Source organism: Lissotriton vulgaris, chromosome 1_2 (assembly GCF_964263255.1).
Source record: "Lissotriton vulgaris chromosome 1_2, aLisVul1.2, whole genome shotgun sequence".
Lineage (NCBI taxonomy): Eukaryota > Metazoa > Chordata > Amphibia > Caudata > Salamandridae > Lissotriton > Lissotriton vulgaris.
Window position 1 is genome coordinate 113,600,913 of NC_141686.1, and position 26,764 is coordinate 113,627,676.

A 26,764-nucleotide genomic window follows, 5' to 3' on the forward strand; every position below is an offset into this window, starting at 1 on the left:
AGATGGTCCCTTTCTGGGTATCTCCAGGGTGAAACCAGGCATCCCCGGCGGCTTATTTGTGTGTGTGTGCGTATATGTGTATGTGTAAAGTGTAATATGTTATTTATTGCATGGTTCAAGGGGGAAAGTCGTGGGTCACAAGTTTGATATTGCCATGAATGAACCAAGGCACAGTTCAGTTTGTGGAGGTCCCTAATAACTGCTGAATATTATTCTGTGTGTGTCAACCTTATGTGTTATATGTGTAGCACACACTTAACTGTATCCCAGTTAGGTGGCCATAGGTTTGTCTTTTATTGAAAATAAGGTGATTAGATACTCCCAAGTACATGCAATTTGGTCAGGGGAGAAAGCTAGGATTTAAAACTAAGCTATTCGATCACACTGTCTTATAACAAGGAACAATGTTATGTTAATAGTTGCATTTCAAAAGCGAAAAAAGATATCTTGTTCTATAAAACTGGCTTGAAAATTTCACAAATCACATAGTAAATACATCGTTATCGAAACAGTTTAGGCAGAAAAGTATTATTAAAAGAGTGTAAAGGATAAAAAAAAATGATTATCTCTAATTCTAAAACAATTTACCAATCTGTATAGAATAAAAAGGCATCCATACTGTTAAATGCAAAATAAATTAAAATGTAATAAAGACTAATGTCAGTGGGTTGTGATGTAGAACAGTAGTATTACATCTTAATACTAAAGAAACCGATGGGTCACATTGATCCAAAGGTAGTCAGGTTTGGTGCTGTAAACCAGTGCCTCAGATGGTTGATACATGATCCAGGGCCCTACCAGAGGTAGACATTTGGTGCAACCCGAACTTAAGTGTTCCTCGGTTGAATCATTTGATTGTCTAAATACATATCAGTAGTCCGCTATCTTTCAGTGGAGCAGAAACAAGGCACTTTAACCATGCAGATTTGCAATCCGATCTATTGTTGTCTCCCATTCTCATACCCTATTTGGGCGATAATATGTGTATTAGCACACCCAGAATGGGACGCCTAATCCCTCGATGATGCAGACAAAGTTACCAGAGAAGAAATGATAATCCAGCACTCCAAAACTTCAAGTTAATTAAAATCATGTAATTTATATCATAAGCAATTGGTCACAATATCCATGATTCCTTATAATGCAATTAGTCATTAGAATAGTTGTAAAAACTCCTTTATTGATGGTCCTCTTTGTTAAAAGCATTTTTAGGTCAAGCATTCAAGACATCTTATATATACTTTAGTACGTACTTATATACTTTAGTATATACTTATATGTGTATGTACATTGTGGGCTCTGGAGATCAGTCTATCTGCTTCCGCTTAGGGACTTTTTTTCTCTTCAACTGCCTCTATTTAACTGTCCTGATAGAAAACGACCAGCAGGGGTCAGTAAAACACCAGAATCACTTTAGCATTCTCTAGATTCCAGTCCATAGAAATTGTCTTCCACGAGCGCCCGTCGACAATAATATTTTTTTTCAAATCTTGTACTTTCAGTGATATGACCACCGAAGGCCCTGATTTTATATTAAAAACATAGCTTTGGACTATACCATTTCCCACTGAAAGGCAATATTTCTCTCCATGTGTTGCCATACCTGGCGTGTTACGCAGTTTGGTGCTTCCTTTCCCTCCTTGTTAAAGAACAGTAGATGTTTCAGCACCCAGGCTAATGTGCTGCATAGCTAAATACATATAATGTCCCAAAGGCGCGACTAATTGCACTGCAAATGCTTGTTTTATTGTACCATAGCCAACACGTTTTGTCCCCCTTAGGCCTTCTTCAGGGCTGTGTTCAGTTTCCTTGGAAGCGAACTGTGTGTGTGTGGTGTGTGGATGTGGACCATTACGGTCCGGTGAACTTTGTGGTTTACATACAGCGTCCTGCACAGCATCCATGTGCAGCGTGAAACCAGTGCAGCAATCCATGTAGATTAGCCACTAACAGCCAACAGGGGAAAAATAAAGTTAAATGCAAAAGGCAAACAAATAAAAAAGTAAAAGGAAACTACCACTATTTCCAAAAAGATATTAAAAGTAACAAAACCCTATAATCTGAAGTTACTGAGAGCAAACTAAAAAAGAATATTGTTTATAACTGTAGGTAATCCCAAGGCACAAAGATATCTACTGAGAGCACATACTTATAAAAAATACATATTTTAAATGCACAAAATTAAACAGAAAAATAAAATAATTTGCATGTCTGAAGAGCAGCAAGAAGAGAGGTATAATGTGAGCCTGAAGTTTGCACGTAAAGTGTGGTTGGTGTATCTTTACACATGGCAGAGTGGGTTCACATATATGACGTTTGAACTACACTCCTCACAAACAGGTTCTCGCATAGGACGAGCGTGCATAGGTAGTAGGCCCTGTGGTACCTCTCCTCTGAACTAGAGTACTCCAGTCTGTCCCAACATGATCACATGTTGATGCTTGTGCTGTAGTCGCCAACGTTTGACTCAATGACGAGAGATCTATCTGTGAAAGTAACACAGTGAACATTTGGTAAGAAGGCCATGTCAAGATGAATGATTTGGATGACCTACACCTGAAAACTGCTGTTTTTGTGTGTGTGTGCTGGGGTGCTGAAGTGAAACTTGTTGGTTTTTCCCTTTTAGATGTTGGTTGGACATTGATATGCAAATCTACTGGCTGGCTGTCAGTGAGGGTGTGAGCTAATAGAAATGCTTGATCGTCTTGTTCCTTTACGGGCTAGCTATAGTGTTGGTACTAATATGTTATGGGCTGTTACTAGGTTCTGAGAAGAGTAGGGTGCTGTTATCCAACTGTACGGTACTTCTTTGTGGCCTCAGATGGATATGTAGAGTTCTAATTATTGTGTTTCGTTGGCAACTGTGTTTGCTATTAACTAATATTAGTACTGTTGTCAACTTAGTGATACACAGTGTGCTTCAAATAACGTATTATGCGGCAGGTGCACCAAAGTCATAGTTGTGGGGAATCACTTTTTTTTCCAGTGGCCTGCTCACAACCTTGTAATGTCCAGGGTTCTATATATAAGCTGACACAAGGTGGCCCTTCCTGACTGTTCGCAACATACTTCACAGTGTAGCAGCATGAGTCTAGATACACCTAGGTCCAATTACGAGTCTGGCGGTTCACGGACTACCATACTCGCTGGGCACGGTCTTCCAACCGCCCTATTACAACTAGGGTGGTCGGACCGCCATTGCACTGCCGTAAACGGCGCAGTAGACTTGAGGCCTCAATATGCTTGACAGGACCGTGGCATATTACAAGATTTCTCTCCACCGCGGTTTTCATGGCGGCTCCTCCATAAAAATCATGGCAGATCGAAAACAAAGGGGGGCCCTCCATGGCCCCCTGTAGGCCATGGGGTGCCGTGCAGGTACGGCCTTTGATGTTCCCACAGCGGTGCCTATTTTATAGGCATCGCCGTGGGAATGCCAAAGAACAACCCGCCAGTGACTGAAAAATTCATAATCTGGCTGGTGGTGTGCACACAGGTTTGGCAGTGCAGCGGCGGGGCGGTCCCGCACCCTCAAAACTTATTCAGGCCCCTAAACATGAACAGACTGCTTCTTTTTGTGTAGTGTCTATCCCTGTGGAGAATCACATTAAATGGATTGCATTGTGTACCACCCTTCTTGATTTTCACGCTACAGTTCTCAGGAAGAAACTACAGGTCTGTCCTTGGAAGAACATGAAAACCAGCCATTACCCTTCCTTCTGTACTATTGTATCGTGAGTCAAGGGTGACGGGATGGAGGGCTTGATCCAGAAGTCGTACTTTGCTGTAGAGACCTAAAATTCAAGATCATTATTAATTAGACTTAGAATTCAAGATCATTATTAATTTCACACTGCGTTGAACACTTGGCTGGGCACCCAGTAATAGTAACCCATGAGCCCCTTTCTTCTAGCAGTTTAATGAACACTGTTGAAGTCCTGTCCAGCCGCAGCCTGTTCATTTTGCAGATCTTCAGTGATTCTCTTGTGCGGTGTTCCATTTCTGTCTATATTGGTGGTACACAACCTTTTGTTGCTCAAGGCCTGTTTCTGAGTCTTTTCTTGGAAATTGTCTCATGCGGGTTCTCTGTGTCGGATGACAAACTCTGCTCAGTACAGTGGTAGTTCTTGTGGTATGTGGTGGTTGGTATTGCAGAAGAGCTATGTGTGACTGGTTGGTAGTGTGTCCCTGTACAGTCGCAGTTGGCCCTTTCTCATTCAAGCGTCCTGCCCCATGTGCCGGACATACCTTTTTCTCCTGTAAGAGGAATTAACAAGACAAAAATCTGTGAACAAGCAAAGGTAATTAAATATCATTGGAAAACAGTGTGATCCGCACATGGTAAGATCAAGGAATACATAAAGGGTTAAAGGAGGGGACTCTGGGTGTGGTTCTCAGCCAGTGGCTCCCACTCATGAGTGTAATGGTGTGTTGTAGCTGAATGTCAGCCAGTTATACATTTGCACAGGTAGCACATTTTTTTGCAGTTTATTTATATAATTCGAGGGTGAGCATCCTGTCTCGATAGCAGGGCTGTAATGTCTGTAATCATGACTCACAGTCGCAGGAGTACACATGTAATTACTGAGTCAACGGTAGAGGTATTGTGCCTGTAATAATGGGCTCTCAACAGAGAAAGTACATCATTTTTGTAATTGTTGCCCTAAGGATCGAAAATAGTATCATACGTTTTAATTCACTTTACGTTATTCCAAAGCATTGGCTCGGCCTCCTGTCTTCAACAGGATGTAATCTGCCTTCTCTTTCAGGTATTTCTTTATGGCCTCCTTAACGCTATCTAGTGTTGGTGTGTGCCTTTCGCCAAAGTGGAATGGATTTTCCTTAATCGAAACGGTAACATACAACATCAACCTATGGGTGGAAGCCCCCCAAGCAAAGTCTGTCCAGGGTATTCCACCAGACAGGAGTGGAGTTTCTGAGAGAATAAAGGTGGTATCTTTAAACTTCACAGACCCACATGTCCCCCACAGGAAACATCCTGTAGCAAGCAGTCAATACCACGTAGTGCCTTTACAACGCAGTCAGTACCACAATTTGCTTTAGGGAACACGGTGTTGGACTGGTGTTGGATTTTAAGTCCAACATCTTCCCTACTGATACACCGTCTGGAGTTGGAATAGTAATTTATAATCTTCCGAAGTCCAGCGCTTTTCTAAAGCAACTTGTTGTATCAACTTGGGTGCTAAAGGAGCACGCTGTAAAGAGACAGTTGTGGTACTGACTGCTTTGTTAAGCCACGCTTGGTTCTGGCATGCGTGGTTCCGTCATACAACCGTCCCCCACTAGGGCCGCCGCAACCCATGGAGAAGAGTACGCACGTCCATGTTGTTGCAGTGAGTTATTGACATTTTTCGTCAATTGGGAAATCGGAGGCTTAGTTCGAGCCAGTTTTCTCCACCGACTCCATGTCTGTAGAATGTCTCATGTGTTGAGGCAGCAGGCTGGCTGTTGATGCATTTATGCCCCCTGAGGAGGGTTTCTTCTGTCTTCAGCAGGATTTAACCCTACACTATACCTAGGTAGGTATAGTGATCGTTTGGTATCAGACCTTTCCCCTCAAGAGGGAACCTCTGAGCTAGAGTCCAGCTCCTCCATCAGAACTAACATTATCCCTTGCTGCCTTCAGTGTACTGACAACAACTTTCTTTTCTTTTCAATTGACGATGATGAAAAAAAGGCCGACCCCATTGATGCAGGGTCATTGAGTGTGGAGAAAATCTGTGATAGACCTTAATTCCATTCTAAGTGATGAAGGTGTGACCTCTTGAAAGAGTTGGAACTTGTAGTCCTGGAAAGTTAAGTCAAGTCTCTTATTAGCCAGGCACACCAGCTCATATTTTCTTTAAATAACACACATGATTATGTCTGGTGGGGCGTTTTTGTGAGATCCCCCAGCTCTAATTCGAAGCGTATGGTTTAGTTTCAATAGGGGGCATTCCTGTAGGTCTCTGACGAAGTGCAGGAGGTTCCTTTCATAGCTCAGTGTATGTTGCTCCTCAGAGCCACATGGAATGTCTCTAATGTGAATGTTGTTTGTGGGTGACCTGTTTCTATGTCTTAGTGTTAGATATGTGGCCCCTCATTTCTTTACTTGTGCGCATGATAATTTACCAGAACGGGTGGTGTTCTTCTGATCCGCTATCCACTGTTTTCCTGAGGTCATCGACTTCTGCTTCCCGTATGGGTTTAAAGGCGCTAGAGATGACAGTATGGTCACTCGGAAGCACTCGCACCATTCAGAAGAGATATGGCAAAGGCCTTAGTTTCCACCTGTAGAGCTCTATTAAAAAAAAAAACAATTTCTTATGAAATACAACTTTAAATAAAATGAATGGAAATGGGTGATTGTAAAGGACTCTTTCCCCAAGTAGTATCATGGCATTAGGACCAGCCGAAAGGGAGAAGAATAGGTGGGTTTCAACTGCTTTCCTGAACTTAGAGTGAATTTCAATTAAATGAGTTCGATGTTGAAGAGCTGGTAGTTCCATAGCTTGGGGACAAGCACCAAATAGAATGTCCTCCAATTTTGCCTGCTCTTGGAGATAGTACGAACCTGAAGGTGTTTGGCTTCAGGTGGAATATACAAAGTTGGTGTTAGGGAATCTCTTAACATAGATTGAAAGCCCTTCATATATAGGAGCGGTGGAGAACATTGTGTCTTAATTTCACCTTGAAGCTGTACTAGTAATGGTAGCTGGTGGAGCTGCCTTGTGTACAGAGGAGACGGAGACTGCGTCGTGAGACTAATATGGCAGGGAGGCCAGAGAAACGAGAACTAGCCCAATTAAGTCCTGCAGTAATAAATGCAGTAGCTAATGTTCCATGCTAAGCCGGTCAAAAAGAAGGAAAACGTTTTCTAAGGATTTGAACTGTGAAGTAAGAAGAACAACATAGGTGTTGAATGGCTGCCTAGAATGAAGACCATTTGAGGTTGAGTCCCATCTACGACCAGCTTTGATCACCATTTCACAGCCTGACGATGATAGGCAGGAGACGATTCTTCCTCAGTTGAAGGCTTAATTTAAGCTAATGATCCACCATCCAGTACGGTGTCTGTCATAAGCACCGCTCAGGTGCTTGACAACCTCCACACAAGTAACTCTTAGATAGACCTATGAGCCATTTGCTTTCTGGTGGACAGCAATGTCAGCGAGGTCCAATAACAAATGCTTCGACCTACAACAGCCTGGTTGACCCTTGGAGAACCCCATAGCAACCCGGAAAGGGCAAAACAGACCTTTCCAATTAGGGTTGCATTTAATTCTTTTGTCAGGAAGGGAGTGTACCAATCCAGCAGACTACTCCTGCACCCCATGTGGAAGTGCCAAGTTTTAGGCAGTACCTCATCCCGGGCGCCGGGACACTCCTTGGAGCGCCGGCACACTCCTTGGAGTAGCCGTGCGCTATATAAGTCACCCATTAACATAACATAACATCTGTGCTATCCAGAATGATAGGTGATCATCAGGTTAATTTGAATTAACCTAGAATGCTGTATGGCCACCTTAACATGCCATCATTTAAGAAAAGAAAGGGCATGTGATGGCTGATCTGAATTTAAGACTCTAGCATGGATTTCTTCAATAAATGTGCCACTGACCTAACCTCAGAGCAGTCTGGAGAAAGTGGCAGATTGACTAAATATGAGAAATCATTTAAATAGGATTTAATATTTGAAAGAAGAAGCAACTTCTAAAGGAGGGTGTTGAATTTATGTGCATTATATTTAATCATAATAATGGATTTTTGACAATATTTATAATCCGTACCGTTAAGTACATTGCACACTGGGTTGCTAGGTCACCCTATGTTGAACCCTTTCAATTACCAGGCTTTTATTTAAACATTGCACAGTTTGAGGTGGGCAGCTGGCTCCTCGTGCTTCAGAGCTGTGCCAAATCTTCAGATACAGCTCCTTTTTCGGAAAAGAAGACTCTAGGTTTCAGGAACTCTTGGCTCCTCAACTCTAGGCATCTTGCTGTTTACCTGCAGTCAGGTATCAGAGATCTCACAACAGCACCCGCTGGTCACAAAACATTGTACCACCCCACATCTGTCAAATAGGGAACATTGGGGAGTGGAGAAGCCATTTGTAGGTTTCTGAAAGGTCATTGTGATTTGTGTGCTTGGTACAATGTATGGGAGGATGAGATAATCAAAGTGGTCTGTTCTTTAGATCCGTAAGGGAATAAAATGAAGATTTTCCGATGGTCCCGAGCATTGAGAGGTGGCATGTGTTAATGATGTCATTGTGCTAGTTTAACCTAGAATTCACAGCATTCTGGTTGTAATTGTCATAAAGGGAGCCCCACCTTGAGTTTTTCCCTAAAGCCTGCAGCAACGCCCCCATTCAGATCTGTGAAGCAGGGCCCCTTCCCTCATTCATGCACTCTGGAGGCCCTCATGTCCTGCACCAGATGGAGTAAGATGGAATGTGTGTGATTCTCCTGGGCTGCCGAGCAGTAATACTTGAACAGCAGGAGGCGCCAACGGGCGTACCCGGACTATCAAATGCCCCAAATCCTTCCACCCATCCTCCTCCATCTTACGCCTGTGTCCGCCCTTCCTCTCTAAAAAGTTTCTACTCCTTACCCTTAGCTACTGGCTCTGGGATTTGAACAACTACTGTATGTAAACCAAGGAAATGAGATTCAGTTCTACCACTAAGAATTAAAGAAGGGTTCTCATTACCAAATCCTACCCACCATCCTTGGAGGCACGTGGTATATTTTGTGGACCACCGTTGTGCATATTTCCACATTGCTGTCAGGTGGATTCTGTTCTTCCACTGCGAATCGAAGAAGTGCCATCTTCTCCAGGTCTTATCCACCATCCATAGAGGCACATGGTCTGTGCTCTGGACCGTCGTGGTGCGTGTATCCGTACTGCAGTCCTTGGTCGTTCCTGGTGCCTTCAAAGCAGGGTGATCTTCCGGTGTCTGTAGTGGGAACTCATGCTCCCAGTGGAGGCATTTGTTTATCTCTTCCTTTGGAACTGGCTGAATAGGGTCTCCTCTTCAGCTTTCAGCTTAGAACCCATCTTCTTCTTGGGGTTGTTACTTAAGCTCAGAGCTAGTCTGACTGTGCCTGCAATGCCAGCTGATTCATTCTAATGCGCAGAACATGTTCCAGCCTTTGTTGCTTCTGCCGGCCGATACTTTAACCGCCCGCCGGTCCCAACTCTTCTTATATTTTTGAATTTGTGCCTACTGTTATTGGCTGCAGCCCTTGCAGGCCGCTCCCCATATCTAGCAAATCTATTTTGTGTTGATCTCCCATGCCTGCTGAAAACCAAATGCTGTCCCTTCTGGTGACTCTCTTGCCCTCCCATTCTGCTACTGAAGTTGAAATCCCGCTGTATTGTTCTGGGACAATCTTACTTGAAATGTTTTATCATGCCCTAATCTGGACACATTTAGTGAATATCAAAGTAATCATTGTGACAGTGTCAGTTTTAGAGCGAAGTAGGCCCACCCTTTTCAACCACATAATACAGCTTTAAAATGTACATGCTTATTTTATTAGGATTTATTATTTATATTTGTGGCCATTTTTCTGATATCCACACTAGTAAGTAGTTTCTTGCAAAGCTGCTTCCACAGTGCCAGGGATTTCATGCTCAACTGATGTCACTTCCTGTGATGTCACATCTTAGAGGGAGGGGCTTCTCATTGTACCTATTCTGCTCGGGCCCCACAAACCCAATATGTCGTACATCAATACCTGGCTTGGTGAACCCTAGAAGGAAACAGGCAACATCGTTCAAGTTCTCCTGCTTTGATCATAAACAACTTTGACTTTGGACAGGGTGGGCGCAGTGTCTCATGGGAGACAAATGACTTCATATACGCATCTCTGACTTCGTAATTTTCCCATGTCTTCAAAAAGGTCTTGTTCTGGGCCACATAAAGCAGCTTTCATGACTAACTGGGGCAAGGTGTGATCTCTAGAGGAGCAGGTAAAGGTCCAGTTGTGCTAAGCTGGAGCATTTCTGCAACAAAGTACAATAAAATATGTATTTTGAATTGCACGTTCCCCCAAAGGGTATATGTACTGCTCCCCAACTAAATGTTACACATTTTATCGACCTCAGGACACTGAAAGGTTGATCCCAGAGGCTGAGAATCGAACGTGACCGTAGATTGAGCACAGACGCCTTTAGTGGTGCATTCGTCCAGTGTGCACTGCCACCAGACAAAATGTACAACACTGCCGTGGCACGGGAGCCCAAAGCCCGGGACTTCACCCGCAGGGCCCGGCAAAGCGCGCTGCCCGCGCCGACGCCATGGGGGTGGCAAGGCCCTGCTCGTATTTCAGCTGCTCGGGCGCTCTTAGCAGTAAGCCTCTTTTCCCACTACTTTGCGAGATTGGAATGCGGCTTCTCAGAAACACCCCGCGGGCCCTCCTTTTCCTCTGTTTTTATTAAATGTCCGATTATGAGGCGAGGTCATGCAGAGTTTGCCACGCAAAAGCATTTCCCGAACCCTTTCCACCAAGTGCTTATTATGAACAGATGCACTTTGGCAGGCGCATGCGCGTGATGCCTCGCTCTCATTGGGCTTCCTGTGGTTTGTTGTGTCATGTTACAGACCTATACAGCACCAACCAGACAGACCAGGAGCATCCAGGCGCTTTGCAGGAATGATCTACCAAACTAGAAGTCGACAGGAGGTTGGGTCGGTGGAAGACCCTTTTGAGGAGCCCGGCCTGGGTGGGATATTTGTTGTGTGAGCCTGGCTACTACGTATGCCCATGTCAAGGAACATAAAGATAGGTGGGTCCAGGCCCGGCTCCAGGAATTTTTATTTGGGTGGGCCAAGTGTACATTCGGGTGGGCCACTACCGTCCCAATTTGTCGCTTCTGGAGGTAGACTACAAGCCATTGATTACATCATATCTACTTGTCAACAGTCACTATGATACAAGGATTGCTTCTGTGTGTATACAGAACATGTGGAGAGTTATTTATTGGTGCCCCACCATTGACCTCTTTCTCTGTAGATACCTTTACTACAACCCTTCAACAGTGCACTCCATCTCGTCGTAACCCCTCCCCCTCATGACCTCCTCCTCAGACTCCCTCACTACCACCCTCCACCAGTACCACTCACCTCTCTGTATCTCCCACCCTCCCCCCATGACCTACTCCTCGGATTCCCTCACTGCCACCCTCCAACAGTGCCCTTCATCTCTCCAAAGCCCCTCTCCCTCTTGATCTCATCCTCAGATTCTCTCACTACCACCTTCCAACAGTGCCCCTCATCTCTCCAAAGGCCCTCCTCCCCATGATCTCCTCCTTGGATTCCCTCATTGCCACCCTCCACCAGTGCCCCTCATCTCTCCAAAGCCCTGCCCCCCCCCATGAACTCCTCATTGCCACCCTCCACCAGTGAGCATCATCGCTCCATAGCCCAGCGCCCCCATGACCTCCTCCTTGGATTCCCTCACTGCCACCCTCCACCAGTGCCCCTCATCGCTCCATAGCCAAGCCCCCCTATGACCTCCTCCTTGTATTCCCTCACTGCCACCCTCCACCAGTGCCCCTCATCGCTCATACCCCAGGCCCCATGACCTCCTCCTTGGATTCCCTCACTGCCACCCTCCACCAGTGCCCCTCATCGCTCCATACCCCAGGCCCCATGACCTCCTCCTTGGATTCCCTCACTGCCACCCTCCACCAGTGCCCCTCATCGCTCATACCCCAGGCCCCATGACCTCCTCCTTGGATTCCCTCACTGCCACCCTCCACCAGTGCCCCTCATCGCTCCATACCCCAGGCCCCATGACCTCCTCCTTGGATTCCCTCACTGCCACCCTCCACCAGTGCCCCTCATCGCTCCATAGCCTCTCCCCTGATGACCTCCAACTCGGATTCCCGCATTGCCACCCTCCACCAGTGCCCCTCATCTCTTCAAAGGCCCTACTCCCCATGAAGCTTCTACCTGGATTCCCTCACTTATACCCTCTAACAGTGCCCCTCATCGCTCCAGAGCCTCTCCCCTGATGACCTCCAACTCGGATTCCCTAATTGCCACCCTCCAACAGTGTCATTCATCTCTCTGTAGCCCCTCTCTCATATTCGATTTCATTTGTTGTATAGCGCTACTCATAGTGTAGGGTGTCATAGTACTTTCCATCATGCACACATTATGCAGGGACAATGAATTATACAAGTATGTAAATCAGCCTATAGGTAATGTCACATAAGCCAATGAGGATTACAAGGTGTAGGAATCACATGTCATCCATACTGGTGGACAATATGTTTTAAGAGGATTTGGTCTGGTGAAGCACAAACGCTGGATTGAAAGCATACCCCAGTATTTGTGGGGTTGGCTTTACTGATTAAAATGCATATCTGCCAAAACAAACTCTTTATAGCAACATTAGAGTAATGAAATAGTAGGGAAATTCAAACTATATTGAAACACACAAAAAAAAGTTCTAAGTATACCATTCAGGTTTGTATGCAGCTCTTTGATGTCAGTTTATAGATCACTGTCCTATTTTAGGATTATAACTTCTGTACTGCAAGTAACCCATTGAGCTATCCACATAAAATACAGTTTATCGGCATTTAAAAATTATGAACAGACAAAATATTACTTTTTAGTAGTTGTCTTGCATCCGTCATGATAACAATATAACAATATAAAATAAATATACACGAAGTAAGTGTCTTGCTGGGCCCTCACAGACTTTTAGAATATTTACTAATATACACACATCCTCGAAACATACACAAAGTATATAGCTGGGCCTTCGCAGATTAAAAAAAAAATGAGCAATAGCCACACATTCTCTTACCTGCTCTGTTCAAATTCTGTGCCACAGCCGGATCTGATGAACAGCTGAAGGGGTCAGCCTGACGTCACTGCGAGGGCCAAGGTTCATGTTTGGGTGGGCCAGGCTCATGTTTGGGTGGGCCTGGCCCACCCGGCCCACCCTCTAGAACCGGGCCTGGGTGGTTCCCAGGGCTTAAGTGGGATGAAAAAACTGGGGGACGAGGGTCTCTCAAAGTGACGTGGTCAATGTAATTAAGGGCGTGGCTTAAAAACACATAAGCAAATAATCTGTGCTTAGCATAGTGTGCCGCCCGACTTGTATGTTGCTGTTGCTGTCATTGCGTCCAGATATATGATACAACAAGTCAACGTATACCTATAAGTCAGGACTATTGGCTTTGTCAATGGTTGCTAGTTGCAAAAGATAAATAGTCAGCAACTATGGCTTGTATATAATATTGAAAAAACTTCCACTTAAAGCCCTGGTGACCCCACGACAATGTCCTGAGTTTCAAAAAGAGAAGGGAAATGCAGAGAGAAAAGGACTTTCTTTAAAGGATTTCCCTTCCACGCTAACCACGCGCACGTCGATGTGCCTGCTGTCACGTCCGGAAAGAAACAAACGGACCGCCTGTGCCAGGGCACAAAACAGAGCCCAATGGAGACCCGTTTCGAGGCCCCTTAAAAAAAAACTGCCGGTGCTCAGACCAAGTGAGACCCGGCCCACTTAAAGCCCTGGTGGGTCCTGCTGGTGGGTCCTGAATATCATGGCTGCCTGCTCTTATGTGACGCTAGAGTCTTGTTTATAGCGCACATTCTGCCATCAGTATTTATTTATTTATTTATTTATTTATTTGCTTGTAAAGCGCCTGAGTCAGTTCCCGAAGGGATATCTCTGCGCTGTTGCTGGCATTTTTGGGCGGTTTACTGTATGAATTGAAGCTGAAGGGGAGAATGAATAGAATTTATGGCAAGGTAAAGAGGTAGGTTTTCAGTTTTTTCCTAAATGGTTCTGGATTCCTGATCTGTTTCAGTTCGGTGGGTAGGGAGTTCCAAAGGATGGGTACTTTATAAGACAGGGCTCTGCCTCCCTGTCTGGCTCTTCTTATCTTTGGGACCTGTTGCAGTAGATGGTTACTAGAACGTAGTGTACGTCCAGGGGTGTATGGTACAAATTTTTCTTTGAGATATTTGGGGCTAGTACCAAACAAGCATCTGGGTATCCGGCTCCGTAGCAGTGCTTAATTTGAGCCACTGCCAACACCGGCACTTAATCATCAACTACGGCGTTTGAGCAGCAGTAAGGACACATTCATTTTTGGTAGGCACATACATTAAGTGATTCGCTCAGAATCACAGGCTGCTGAGCTGACGCCGAGACTCAAAGCTGGTTCCCCAGCTCCGAAGTCGGCAGCTTTGGTCATTTCGTCACGCTCTTTCACCACTTGTATAGTATGTTGGTTCAGGTTTAGGCAGCGCTAACAGGACAAATGGGCTAGTCGAAGATGCCTCCCGACGAGAGCCCTGGCACTTAACCACTGGTCCCAGTGGTAACTGGGCCGGGGTATATTGCATCGTGGAGTGTAGGTGGACTTGGACAGATATATTATCAGTGGTTTGGCTGTTGCTTTTTTGCTGTTTTCAGTGTTTGTGTCTAACCATCAGTATGTCTTTGCCTTATGGTATGGTTTGGTTGTGGCCAGAGATCTTGTTTTTATGGTATTTGGTCATCTCAGGGCAGCTACAGTCCCTTGTAACTATCCTGATGGAATATTTACATTTTCATTAGAGAGACAGATTTCGCAGTGTGTGTGTGTTTTTTTTTTAAAATAGTTTTTAGTTTATGAATCCTGAAATGGGAAACAAGCAGTGGCAAAGCCACTTGAACCTATTTATTTGTCCTGACTGAAACAGTAGTGAAAAGACTGCAGCGCTGGAAGCACAAAATAAAAATACATTCTGCATATAATGCATTTGTTAGATGAAGAATTTATTGCGTGATAATTCAGTCTACTTTTGAGATAATGTATTTTATTTTATTTTCAGCTTATAAAGCACACTCAATGTGAGATTTCAGTGTGCTGTACATAAAACATGATGACGGTCTGCTGCAACAACACTTAGGACATACAACTTTTCAAATACTGTAATGAAATCGGCTGTAGGCAATCTAATTTAAAAAAAAATCAGTGGCGGAACAGTAAAGGTAGGTTATGTACTTTTGAGAAGGTCCAAGAAGAGGAGAATAGGGAAGGCAAGAAAAGCACAAGGAATTGGGCGAAGAGTAAAATAAATGGAGTGTGGGGTGTGGAGTCAACCAGGAGATAATCTCATGGGGTGAATGGGATGGAAAACAGGAAACTGTTTAAGGGACATGGTTTAGATGTAGGTTGATGTAGATGTGAAATAGATTTAGATGATGCTGTAGATTTAGAGGTAGATATAGTCCCTCATGCACTACAGTGGAATTTCTCTATAGGAAGATGGATTATACACCAGACAGTAGTATGTAAGGAGAGAAAAATACTTCTCACGGTGGAGCCAAATCCCATTCTATGGATATTTTGAAGAATTGGTTACAATATAGGACCTAAAAATGTAATTAAAATCGGGAATTAAACCAGCGTGCGCTCATTTGATGCCTTTGCATTCCGTCAGCAGCAGCCTATTGGTCACTAATCACAAGCCCCAAATGTTTCCTCTTTTGAAAAGACAGCTTATAATGTATGCCAACATCCTGAAACATGTTTCTAAAACTAAGTCAGACGCTTGAATTGCAACCTCGCTCCCCATCTGGTTAAAAACAGTTCAGTCAGAATGCCAACAACAGAGTACAGCATTATGAAAAGGAAGGACATTGAAATTAATGCCTTCCTTTCATAGATAAAATTAGGGGCCAAAATGGACAATAACAATTCAAAATTTAGGAAAGTGCATTTTTTTTGAAAGAGTAATTTTGACCAAATTAATATGGTAATTCCTGTTTACAGTGGCAAATGAAAATGTCTAAGAAATCAAATACTTTTCTCGAAATTCAAAAATATGTTTTTCATTAAATTTTCTATGGCTGGCATCGTTTTTAGCAGTGGTGTTCAATCAATCAATCATAACATTTGTAAAGCGCACTACTCACCCGTGAGGGTCTCAAGGCGCTGAGGGGAGGGGTGCTGCTACTGCTCGAAAAGCCAGGTCTTGAGTATCCTCCTGAAGGTGAGCAGGTTCTGGGTCTGCCGTAGGAAGATGGAGAGGGTGTTCCAGGTTTTGGCGGCGAGGTGGGAGAACGATCTGCCGCCGGTTAAGGTGGTTAAGGACTGTATTTACAGAATGCCTTCGACAGGAGGTCTCATATTTCTTCAACATAAATATAGGATCTGGCTTCTTTTCCATGTCGTCCCGGAAGTCACATAAAGTGGTCAGTAGGCAACAGGCGATGTCTTTCTTGGTAGCCCATGAGAAAATCAGAAGGACGGAAGTAGTGGGCCTTGAGGAAGAAATCCATGCTTTAGAAAAGAAGCCGATGGCTACTTACAATGGGGACATCATCAACCGAGGTTTGCTGATAGTTGCTGAGGGAAAAGTTTCTGGCTTCAGCTAAATTGCCCTGGGCTGTCATGCAATTTAGGGCATTCTAAATGTGTGACAATCAGGAAAGCTCCTATACTCGCTGGCCAACTGGGCCATTGATCTGAGGTTCGTTCCTGCGATTGCAGGCCGTTGTGGAGGGCTACTCTAAGACCCCTTGCAGCTTTTACAACCATTATGCACGGCTTGACCATTCCAAAGTGAAAAGAGAAAACCTCATTATAATGGATCTGATAGTCCCTAGGCTCTCCTCTGAGGATAGAGTGGCTCTTCACCTCCCGTGATCTGAAGATGAAATGATGGAAGCAATAAAATCAATGCTGGCATGGAAAACACTGGCTCCCAATGGCTTTCCAATAGAATATTAAAAAAAATATGCTGCCCTTATGGCTCCACACCTACTAATGGTTTTTGCAGAAGCTGTCCGATCTGGCTCACTGACAAGTGATCTGCAAGGGGCCAGTATCTCCGTTATCCTAAACCTGGCAAACACTTGATTGCTTCACTATTTATTATTGAAATCAAAATGTAATGCAAAATCTTTGCTAGCAACCTGCTGGCTAGGATCACCTCTCTCGTCTGCCTTGACCGAAGGAGCATCATGCCAAAGCATGGTGCGTGCCACTCCTTCTGCCGATTACACGTGGCCCTTCATCAATCTAGCCATCTTAGGGGACCCAGCACCTTTGGTCCTTGTGCCTTTGACTCTGTTCTCTGGCCCTTCATGCTCAGAGGGCTGGACTGCGTGCATTTCGGTCTGTTGTTTCGGAACTATGTTCACGTCCTTTATAACGTTTCATGGGCTCAGGTCAGGGAGAATGATGTACTCCTCCCTCCTTTCTTGATCAAGCGTGGAGCTGGCACGAATGCCCCCTATCACCGCTTCTCTTTGCACTTGTGATCAAGCCGCTCGCAGAGTGGATTCGACACGATGCACAACTGAAAGGATTAGCCGGGGATGATCTGCACGAGGATAGAGTGTCCCTCTATGCTAAGTGGCAGCATGAGCCACCAGCCGCGGCCCGTGCTGGTAAGAACGGTGGGGCCGGATGGGGTGGGGATTTCGACAGACAATAACGAGGGAAAATGAATTATTTATTTAATTTTCCTCGTGGTCGTCTGTCGAATCAGCACCCGCCCCCCCCTCACACGATCCCACCGCTCTTACCTGCACAGGGCGCGGCTTTGAGCCACACGTCGGAGAAAACGTATATCACACACTCTAAATGGAAGCTCCTAGCATGGTGGAGAGGTGCTCTGGACTAAAATAGCATTGATGTTCTAACTGCAGGCCATGCCTGATTTGCTTGAACACTGCCTCTAGAAATAGCTGTGGGGCGGGTTGCAGTTCCTGGTCAGGGCGGCTCGCGCATGGCAGGTGGCTGCCAGTGCTGAGACATTTTCGTCACTTGTATCCAAGTAAATACCATACAACCAATAATGTTTTGTGTTTTAAAACGAACTCCTGTCCATGGGATATGTAGATGAGACATAGCAAAGCTCTGTGCGCCAGGCTGACCAAGTATTAGACTTGCAGGTTTTTTGTTACTACTTCGGAAAGCCCAGGACACAACATATTTTTAGGTACCCGATACCTTGTGACACAATGCTGCATACACCCCAGCTCTGACAGGGGCATGGTTTACTGTCGCGGTAACATTTGTGCATTTCTCATCCGCTTAATTTTTTTAATTTTGGGATTGCCGACCAAGTTCTGAATTCCAAATCCATATGATTTCCTAACCCCTTAACCCTAAATTTCACCCATTTTGTCCTATTGTTGTGGGGTTTAGCCTTATAGACATATTCGTTGGTATGGCTTTGTACGTGGGTACATGGCGCACCCTACATCCTTGTCAATAACCGTTCTTGAGGAAGATCTGTGGCACATTTTATATACACAGTTTATCACCCAAAGAACAGCGTTGGCCTCAGGCCTCATGGAAAGTCTGTGATAGCAGACATGCTTCACCCCATTTGCAGGATGATACCTCAGCCTTTCTGCCCCTTGGAAGAGGCGGGTGGAAGAGAGCAGCAGATCAGCACAGGAGAAGAGAACAGGGAGTTAAAGAAGGAGGTGGGTGGAAGAGAGCAGCAGATCAGCACAGGAGAAGAGAACAGGGAGTAAAAGAAGGAGGTGGGGTGGAAGAGAGCAGCAGATCGGCACAGGAGAAGAGAACAGGGAGTTAAAGAAGGAAGCGGGTAGAAGAGAACAGCAGATCGGCACAGGAGAAGAGAACAGGGAGTTAAAGAAGGAGTTGGGGTGGAAGAGAGCAGCAGATCAGCACAGGAGAAGAGAACAGGGAGTAAAAGAAGGAGGTGGGGTGGAAGAGAGCAGCAGATCAGCACAGGAGAAGAGAACAGGGAGTTAAAGAAGGAAGCGGGTAGAAGAGAACAGCAGATCGGCACAGGAGAAGAGAACAGGGAGTTAAAGAAGGAGGTGGGGTGGAAGAGAGCAGCAGATCAGCACAGGAGAAGAGAACAGGGAGTAAAAGAAGGAGGTGGGGTGGAAGAGAGCAGCAGATCAGCACAGGAGAAGAGAACAGGGAGTTAAAGAAGGAAGCGGGTAGAAGAGAACAGCAGATCGGCACAGGAGAAGAGAACAGGGAGCTAGAGAAAGAGGCGGAATGAAGAGAACAGCAGATTAGCACAGTTGAAGAGAACAGGGAGTTAAAGAAGGAGGCGGGTGGAAGAGAGCAGCAGATCGGCACAGAAGAGAACAGGGAGTTAAACAAGGAGGTGGGGTGGAAGAGAGCAGCAGATCAGCCCAGGAGAAGAGAACAGGGAGTTAAAGAAGGAGGTGGGGTGGAAGAGAACAGCAGATCAGCACAGGAGAAGAGAACAGGGGGTTAGAGAAGGAGGCGGGTGGAAGAGAGCAGCAGATCAGCACGGGAGACGAGAAAAGGGAGTTAGAGAAGTAGGCGGGTGGAAGGGAGCAGCAGATCAGCACAGGAGAAGAGAATAGGGAGTTAAAGAAGGAGGTGGGGTGGAAGAGAGCAGCATATTAGCACAGAAGAAGAGAACAGGGAGTTAGAGAAAGAGGCGGAATGAATAGAACAGCAGATCAGCACAGGAGAAGAGAACAGGGAGTTAAAGAAGGAAGCAGGTGGAAGAGAACAGCAGATCGGCACAGGAGAAGAGAACAGGGAGTTCGAGAAAGAGGCAGAATGAAGAGAACAGCAGATCAGCACAGGAGAAGAGAACAGGTAGTTAAAGAAGGAAGCGGGTGGAAGAGAACAGCAGATCGGCACAGGAGAAGAGAACAGGGAGTTAGAGAACGAGACGGGTGGAATAGAACAGCAGATTAGCACAGGAGAAGAGAACATGGACTTAAAGAAGGACGCTGGTGGAAGAGAGCAGCAGATCAGCATAGAAGAGAACAGGGAGTTAAACAAGGAGGTGGGGTGGAAGAGAGCATCAGATCAGCACAGGAGAAGAGAACAGGGAGTTAAAGAAGGAGGTGGGGTGGAAGAGAGCAGCAGATCAGCACAGGAGAAGAGAACAGGGAGTTAAAGAAGGAGGTGGGGTGGAAGAGAGCAGTAGATCAGCACAGGAGAAGAGAACAGGGAGTAAAAGAAGGAGGTGTGGTGGAAGAGAGCAGCAGATCAGCACAGGAGAAGAGAACAGGGAGTTAAAGAAGGAGGCGGGTGGAAGAGAACAGCACATCGGCACAGGAGAAGAGAAGAGAACAGGGAGCTAGAGAAGGAGGCGGTGGAAGAGAGTAGCAGATCAGTGCGGGAGAAGAGAAGATAACAGGGAATTAGAGAAGGAGGTGGGTGGAAGAGAGCAGCAGATCAGCACAGGAGAAGAGAACAGGGAGTTAAAGAAGGAGGCGGGTGGAAGAGAGCAGCTGATCAGCACAGGAGAAGAGAACAGGGAGTTAAAGAAGGAGGCGGGTGGAAGATAGCAGCACATCGGCAAAGGAGAAGAGAACATGGAGTTAGAGAAAGAGGCGGGTGGAAGAGAACAGCAGATTAGCACAGGAGAAGAGAACAGGGAGTTAAAGAAGGAGGCAGGTGGAAGAGAGCAGCAGATCAGCACAGGAGAAGAGAATAGAACAGGGAGTTAGAGAAGGAAGCAGGGTGGAAGAGAGCAGCAGATCAGCACGAGAGAAGAGAACAGGGATTTAGAGAAGGAGGTGGGTGGAAGAGAGAAACAGATCAGCACAGCAGAAGTTAACAGGGAGTTAAAGAAGGAGGCGGGTGGAAGAGAGCAACAGATCAGCAGAGGAGAAGAGAAGAGAACAGGGAGTTAGAGAAGGAGGCGGGTGGAAGAGAGTAGCAGATCAGCACAGGAGAAGAGAAGAGAACAGGGAGTTAGAGAACGAGGTGGGTGGAAGAGAGCAGCAGATAGATCAGCACAGCAGAAGAGAACAGGGAGTTAAAGAGGGAGGTGGGGTGGAAGAGAGCAGCAGATCAGCACAGGAGAAGAGAATAGAACAGGGAGTTAGAGAAGGAAGCAGGGTGGAAGAGAGCAGCAGATCAGCACGAGAGAAGAGAACAGGGATTTAGAGAAGGAGGTGGGTGGAAGAGAGAAACAGATCAGCACAGCAGAAGTTAACAGGGAGTTAAAGAAGGAGGCGGGTGGAAGAGAGCAACAGATCAGCAGAGGAGAAGAGAAGAGAACAGGGAGTTAGAGAAGGAGGCGGGTGGAAGAGAGTAGCAGATCAGCACAGGAGAAGAGAAGAGAACAGGGAGTTAGAGAACGAGGTGGGTGGAAGAGAGCAGCAGATAGATCAGCACAGCAGAAGAGAACAGGGAGTTAAAGAGGGAGGTGGGGTGGAAGAGAGCAGCAGAACAACATAGGAGAAGAGAACAGGGAGGTAGAAAAGGACGTGGGGTAGAAGATAGCAGCTGATCAGCACAGGAGAAGGGAACAGGGAGTTAAAGAAGGAGGCGGGGTGGAAGAGAACAGCAGATCGGCACAGGAGAAGAGAACAGGGAGTTAGAGAAGGAGGCGGGTGAAAGAGAACAGCAGATCAGCACCGGAGAAGGGAAAAGAGAGTTAGAGAAGGAGGCGGATGGAAGAGAGCAAAAAGATCATCACAGGAGAAGGCAACAAGGAGTTCGAGAATGAGGCGGGTGGAAGAGAACAGCAGATCAGCACAGGAGAAGACAACAGGGAGTTAAAGAAGGGGGCGGGTGGAAGAGAGCAGCAGATCAGCACAGGAGAATAGAACAGGGAATTAAAGAAGGAGGTGGGGTGGAAGGGAGCAGCAGATCAGCACAGGAGAAGAGAACAGAGAGTTAAAGAAGGAGGCGGGTGAAAGAGAACAGCAGATCAGCACAGGAGAAAAGAACAGGAAGTTAAAGAAGGAGGTGGGGTGGAGGAGAGCAGCAGATCACCACAGGTGAAGAGAACATGGAGTTAAAGAAGGAGGTGGGGTGGAAGAGAGCAGCAGATCAGCACAGGAGAAGAGAACAGGGAATTAAGGAAGGAAGCGGGTGGAAGAGAACATCATATTAGCACAGGAGAAGAGAACAGGGAGTTAAGGAAGGAAGCGGGTGGAAGAGAGCAGCATATTAGCACAGGAGAAGAGAACAGGGAGTTAGAGAAGGAGGCTGAGTGAAAGTGAACAGCAGATCAGCACAGGAGAAGAGAACAGCAGATCAGCTTGAGAGAAGAGAACAGTGAGTTAGAGAAGGAGGCGGGTGAAAAGGGAACAGCAGATCAGCACAGGAGAAGAGGGCAGGTAGTTAGAACAGCAGGCTGGGAGGGAGAGGGCTGCAGATTAGCAATTGTTGCCAATTTAGCTCTGTCACTCAAAAGATTGGTTTGCACCTCTGCCATGATGTGCAGCCAGTAGTTTGTTTTCCTGCCGGGCGGTGTCTGCCATTCTTCCGAGGTTGGTATTTGAATTATGATTAAAAGCTGGTTAAGGCAGTAATGGCTATTTACAGCGCTTACAATCTGCAAAAAAGTGGTACGTTCAGCTTTAAATTAAGTTAGTGGCGAAATCGTACAGACAGCAAATGTGTATTTGAAACATGTTTGCTATGTTGTGACCTATTCCTGTTGGTGTAGGCAGGTATGAATTTGTTGACAGTTCAGTCCATAGTAGGGATGACATTATAGACAAAAAAAGCAACAAGAGAGACTGCCAGGAGCAACGAGGAGCCAGCACTCAGGATGTGTGGGAGGGAGATACGAAATGGGGATTCACAGGGGGGTGGGAGAGGAGGAACCGCTGTTCTGTTCCTCTGAGTGCTAAATGTCAAATTCTGTGCGTGATGATTGCATTCCACAGAGGAAAAATTGCCCCTCAGGCACAACCGGGCAAAGACAGGGGGTGGGAGGCAACCGCAGGAGGGTGGAATAGGTGGTAGCAACAAGGAGCTGACATACAGGGGAAAAGGTGGTGGTGGAAGAATACCCCCATGCTGGTCGGTTAAAGTGAAACAAGGCGTCACTTCCCTGAAGGCATGGAGCAGTGACGTATCACATAATAGAGTACAGTCCCGGGTGCCTCAAGCCAGTTCTAAGCACCAAACTCTGTAAAATGTAAAATTGCATGGCATACCAGCTCGCCACGCTCTTTGTGTAGTAGTTGGGACAACATTTTAAATGTAATTAAGTGACACTTTGCTCTGAAAAAAATCGATATGACTACAACCAGCATTGAAGGGGCAAGCAGCAATAAAAAGATGGGGGACGGGTGGGTGTATGTGGAAGCAAGAACTGCCTGAAGGGGAGGAAGGACGGGGAAAACAAATCCATGTTATTAATGTAGCTCCTGAGAAGCTGATAATGTGCAGGGATAATGCGGACTCGAACCACCCAAGCAAACAAAAGTCCTGACATGACGACCTTTAGGCTGAATGCCGCCTCCCCCTACTCCTCCCGCCACTACGAACAAGCTCTCGGCATTGGGTGGCGGGGGCGCGGCTTCCTATGAAGTCTGATGCCGAGGCTCAGACAAATGGTGTGGGTGTTCGATGTGCGATGTGCACGCGCCCAGCTCACATGAACTGTACCTAATCCGCAGTTTGGGGAGACTTTTCCAAACCCTTACTATAATCTCGCCCAACATCCCTACGGGTTGGCGTAGACGAGACCTAAAAAATATGATTCTGCATATGTGTCAACATATGGAAACAGAGAAGAGGGAGGGTTTGAACAAATAATCAGGGAGATTTATTTTCTACATTGATTTGCATTGAAATAGGGGCAATTTTAGACAGGCAAAAAGCTAAATTATTTTGGGCTTTAGCAGTCCGGATTCTTCCACCTGAGTGGGGTTTGTTGATGTGGAGTTTGGCTAGCATCTTGAAGCATTAGACTACTAGGTCAGAGCTTCTGAGTCCTGAGCAGACTCCTACCCTTCCCCATCACAGAGGGTACCAGAGTTGTGTGAGGTATGTACTTTTCCAGTGTGAAGTCAGGCAAAGGTTTCCATCTTCAGACAATTTCACTTGAGTTGACCATAAAAGCACAATCAACAATTTCATGCTGCAAGATGTCACGTGGGCAGAGCATCGTGCAGAAGCAGATCTTGATTCTTCTGTCCCCGAGCTGGGAAAAGGTACAGGGCACTGGAGTTGGGTCAGAACAGTAAAAGTAAGGTGGATGGGTGTGGTGCTTTCATAGAAGTCTGTAGGAGAACGGTGCGGAAATGAGGAGCTGGGTAGGACTGGAAAACATAATCAGCCCTGGCAAAAATGTTTAAGCCAGCCCCACACTGTAGGCGGCTTTGACCAGAATGGACTATGGTGCCATGGTTGAGTTATGGCAACCCTCCCTGTTCTGAAAACGTACTCTTACACAGCGGCCAAGCAGCAAAAAACCAGAGTGGGAGAATGGCCCGTCTGGCCCTAGTAAGCGGACAGGATTAGAGGGTTTACTGTTACAGCACAACAGACAATGGGTGCTGGAACAAACTCTTTATTATCTTTAAGGTGCTGATAACTGTACATAACAAAAAGCTTAACCTTTAGCCAACTATATACTTGGAACTTTAGGATTCACCATGTTATCTGCAGGGCACCAAGCGAGCCCCCTGCACTTTTAGCACCAGCCTTAAGACTGACACTTGCTTCCCCTTTGCTTCCTTCTCCATACATTCCCTGAACATGCCCACTAGGGGTGGTATTACATAAAGTGCCCGGGGGGATCAACAGGTGTTTGTGCGCCCCCTGGGGACTTTGCTATTACAGAAGGGTCTGCAGATGCTTGTGCGCCCATTCTGTAATACCATTAGCGCTGGCGCACATAAAGCGCCAGCGCTATCTCCAAGGGGTGTTCCCTCATTTGCATGGGGGTGTGCCCCATGCAAATGAGGGAATCCCTTTGCGCCCATGCTGTATTACTGACGTGGGGCAAGAGGCAAAGAAGTCCTGAGGTGGTGCACCGTAAGGGTGTTGCACTGTGAGTGCACCCCCTGATGGCAGCCTTCTGGCGGGGGGAAATGAGGTCCCTGACTGCACCCGCCTGCAAGGGAATCTCTAATCCCCTTCAAAAGTGCAGGCGGGTTGCCACCGGCACTGTCATAACACAGAGCGGCTGTAAAGCAGCTGCTCTGTTTTTCACCTGAATGCGCTGCTCTGGGGGCAGCGTGAGTTTAATAGGTCGCATTTTCATTGTTTACGCAGGGTGCTCCTTTTTAGGTCTCGCCTGTCGATGCGCATGCGCATCGAGCAAGCGAGACTATAGGGGCTTATCCACTCTTTATCCACCACTGCAAGGAATCGTGGCGATTCCTTGCAGTGCACGAGAAATTTAAGCTCAATGCGCATGCGCATTGAGCTTAAATGCGCGTGCACATGCCCCCAGCCGCCTGCCTTGCCTACTCTCCCAGCTGGTGCCGCTCCACCCCCTGCGGCATCAAAGGCTTTCACGGCCGGCCGGCCATGCTTTCAGTTTCACGACCGGCCGGCCGTGTGAAGCCCGCTCTCCCTGCTCCGCCCCCTGCTCCGGCCGAGACGCATTTCTCCTCCCTCCTCCCCCCTCCTGGGTCAGGTTACCCTGCTTTGCGTAGACTCTTTCAGGTACCGCCCATCCCGCACATGGAGCAGTCGCAGTCCACTGAACCCGTCACAGCTGTCGCACCATTTCCATGGTCTTCCACTGGCGAGCCCTCCCGGACCTTCATTTTCATCTTGGCCGCCTTCCCCTCACTCTGCCGATCTCAGTGGTTTGGTTCGTTTTACCTTTAAAACGTGGTTTAACCTATACGGGGATGCCTGTTAGTTTGCATAGAAGCATTCGCCACCTTGCTTGTGTCTTACGGCCGGCCGGCCATGCTTTCAGTTTCACGACCGGCCGGCCGTGTGAAGCCCGCTCTCCCTGCTCCGCCCCCTGCTCCGGCCGAGGCGCATTTCTCCTCCCTCCTCCCCCCTCCTGGGTCAGGTTACCCTGCTTTGCGTAGACTCTTTCAGGTACCGCCCATCCCGCACATGGAGCAGTCGCAGTCCACTGAACCCGTCGTCTGCATGCGTCTTGCTCTTTCCACTTGCTGTAGATATCCATATACGTTTTGTAAAGCAAGAAGTTGGCTCTTAAAGCCTTCGTTCATCGACTTGTCTCGCTGCATGAGCCGTTGGTACAATCTCTTGAAATCCACCGTGTTTGACCTGCTAGCCTACAGTATTGTATATCCGGGGGGCTGTTGATTTTTCTAACTTGTTTTCAGAGATATGGACCTGGAAACGAAATGTGTAGTGTGGCAAGAGCTTGCCTGACTTGGCAGGAAGATATGATAGTTGCGTGGGTAATGTCCACTGGTTCATTGATGGGATTTTTTTGCAAAGACCCACTTTTTTTAATTTTTGATGGAGAAATTCAGATTACACATTTTTCTGTTAGCGTGGTTAGTTGGTTCGTCTACCAGGCAATTCCCTGATATTTTCATTCCTAGTATGGCAGTCACTGGTATCACCCTCAACCCCTCACCCTCACTCACCCTCAACCCCTCACCCTCACTCACCCTCAACCCCTCCCCCTCAACCCCTCACCCTCACTCACCCTCAACCCCTCACCCTCACCCTCACTCACCCTCAACCCTTCACCCTCAACCCCTCACCCTCACTCACCCTCACTCACCCTCAACCCCTCACCCTCACTCACCCTCACCCTCACTCACCCTCACCCACCCTCAACCCCTCAAACTCACCCTCACTCACCCTCAACCCCTCACCCTCACCCACCCTCAACCCCTCACCCTCAACCCCTCACCCTCACTCACCCTCACTCACCCTCAACCCCTCACCCTCACTCACCCTCACCCTCACTCACCCTCACCCACCCTCAACCCCTCAAACTCACCCTCACTCACCCTCACTCACCCTCAACCCCTCACCCACCCTCACCCTCACTCACCCTGACCATCACTCACCCTCAACCCCTCACTCACCCTCAACCCCTCACTTACCCTCACTCTCA

At 46.8% G+C, this 26,764-nt stretch overlaps 1 protein-coding gene across 3 annotated transcripts in view; it reads left to right on the forward strand.

Moving 5' to 3' along the window:
• HIPK2 (homeodomain interacting protein kinase 2) overlaps positions 1 to 26,764 on the forward strand; it is a 305,511-nt gene that overhangs the window by 99,498 nt on the left and 179,249 nt on the right. The gene's annotated exons all lie outside the window — the stretch shown is intronic.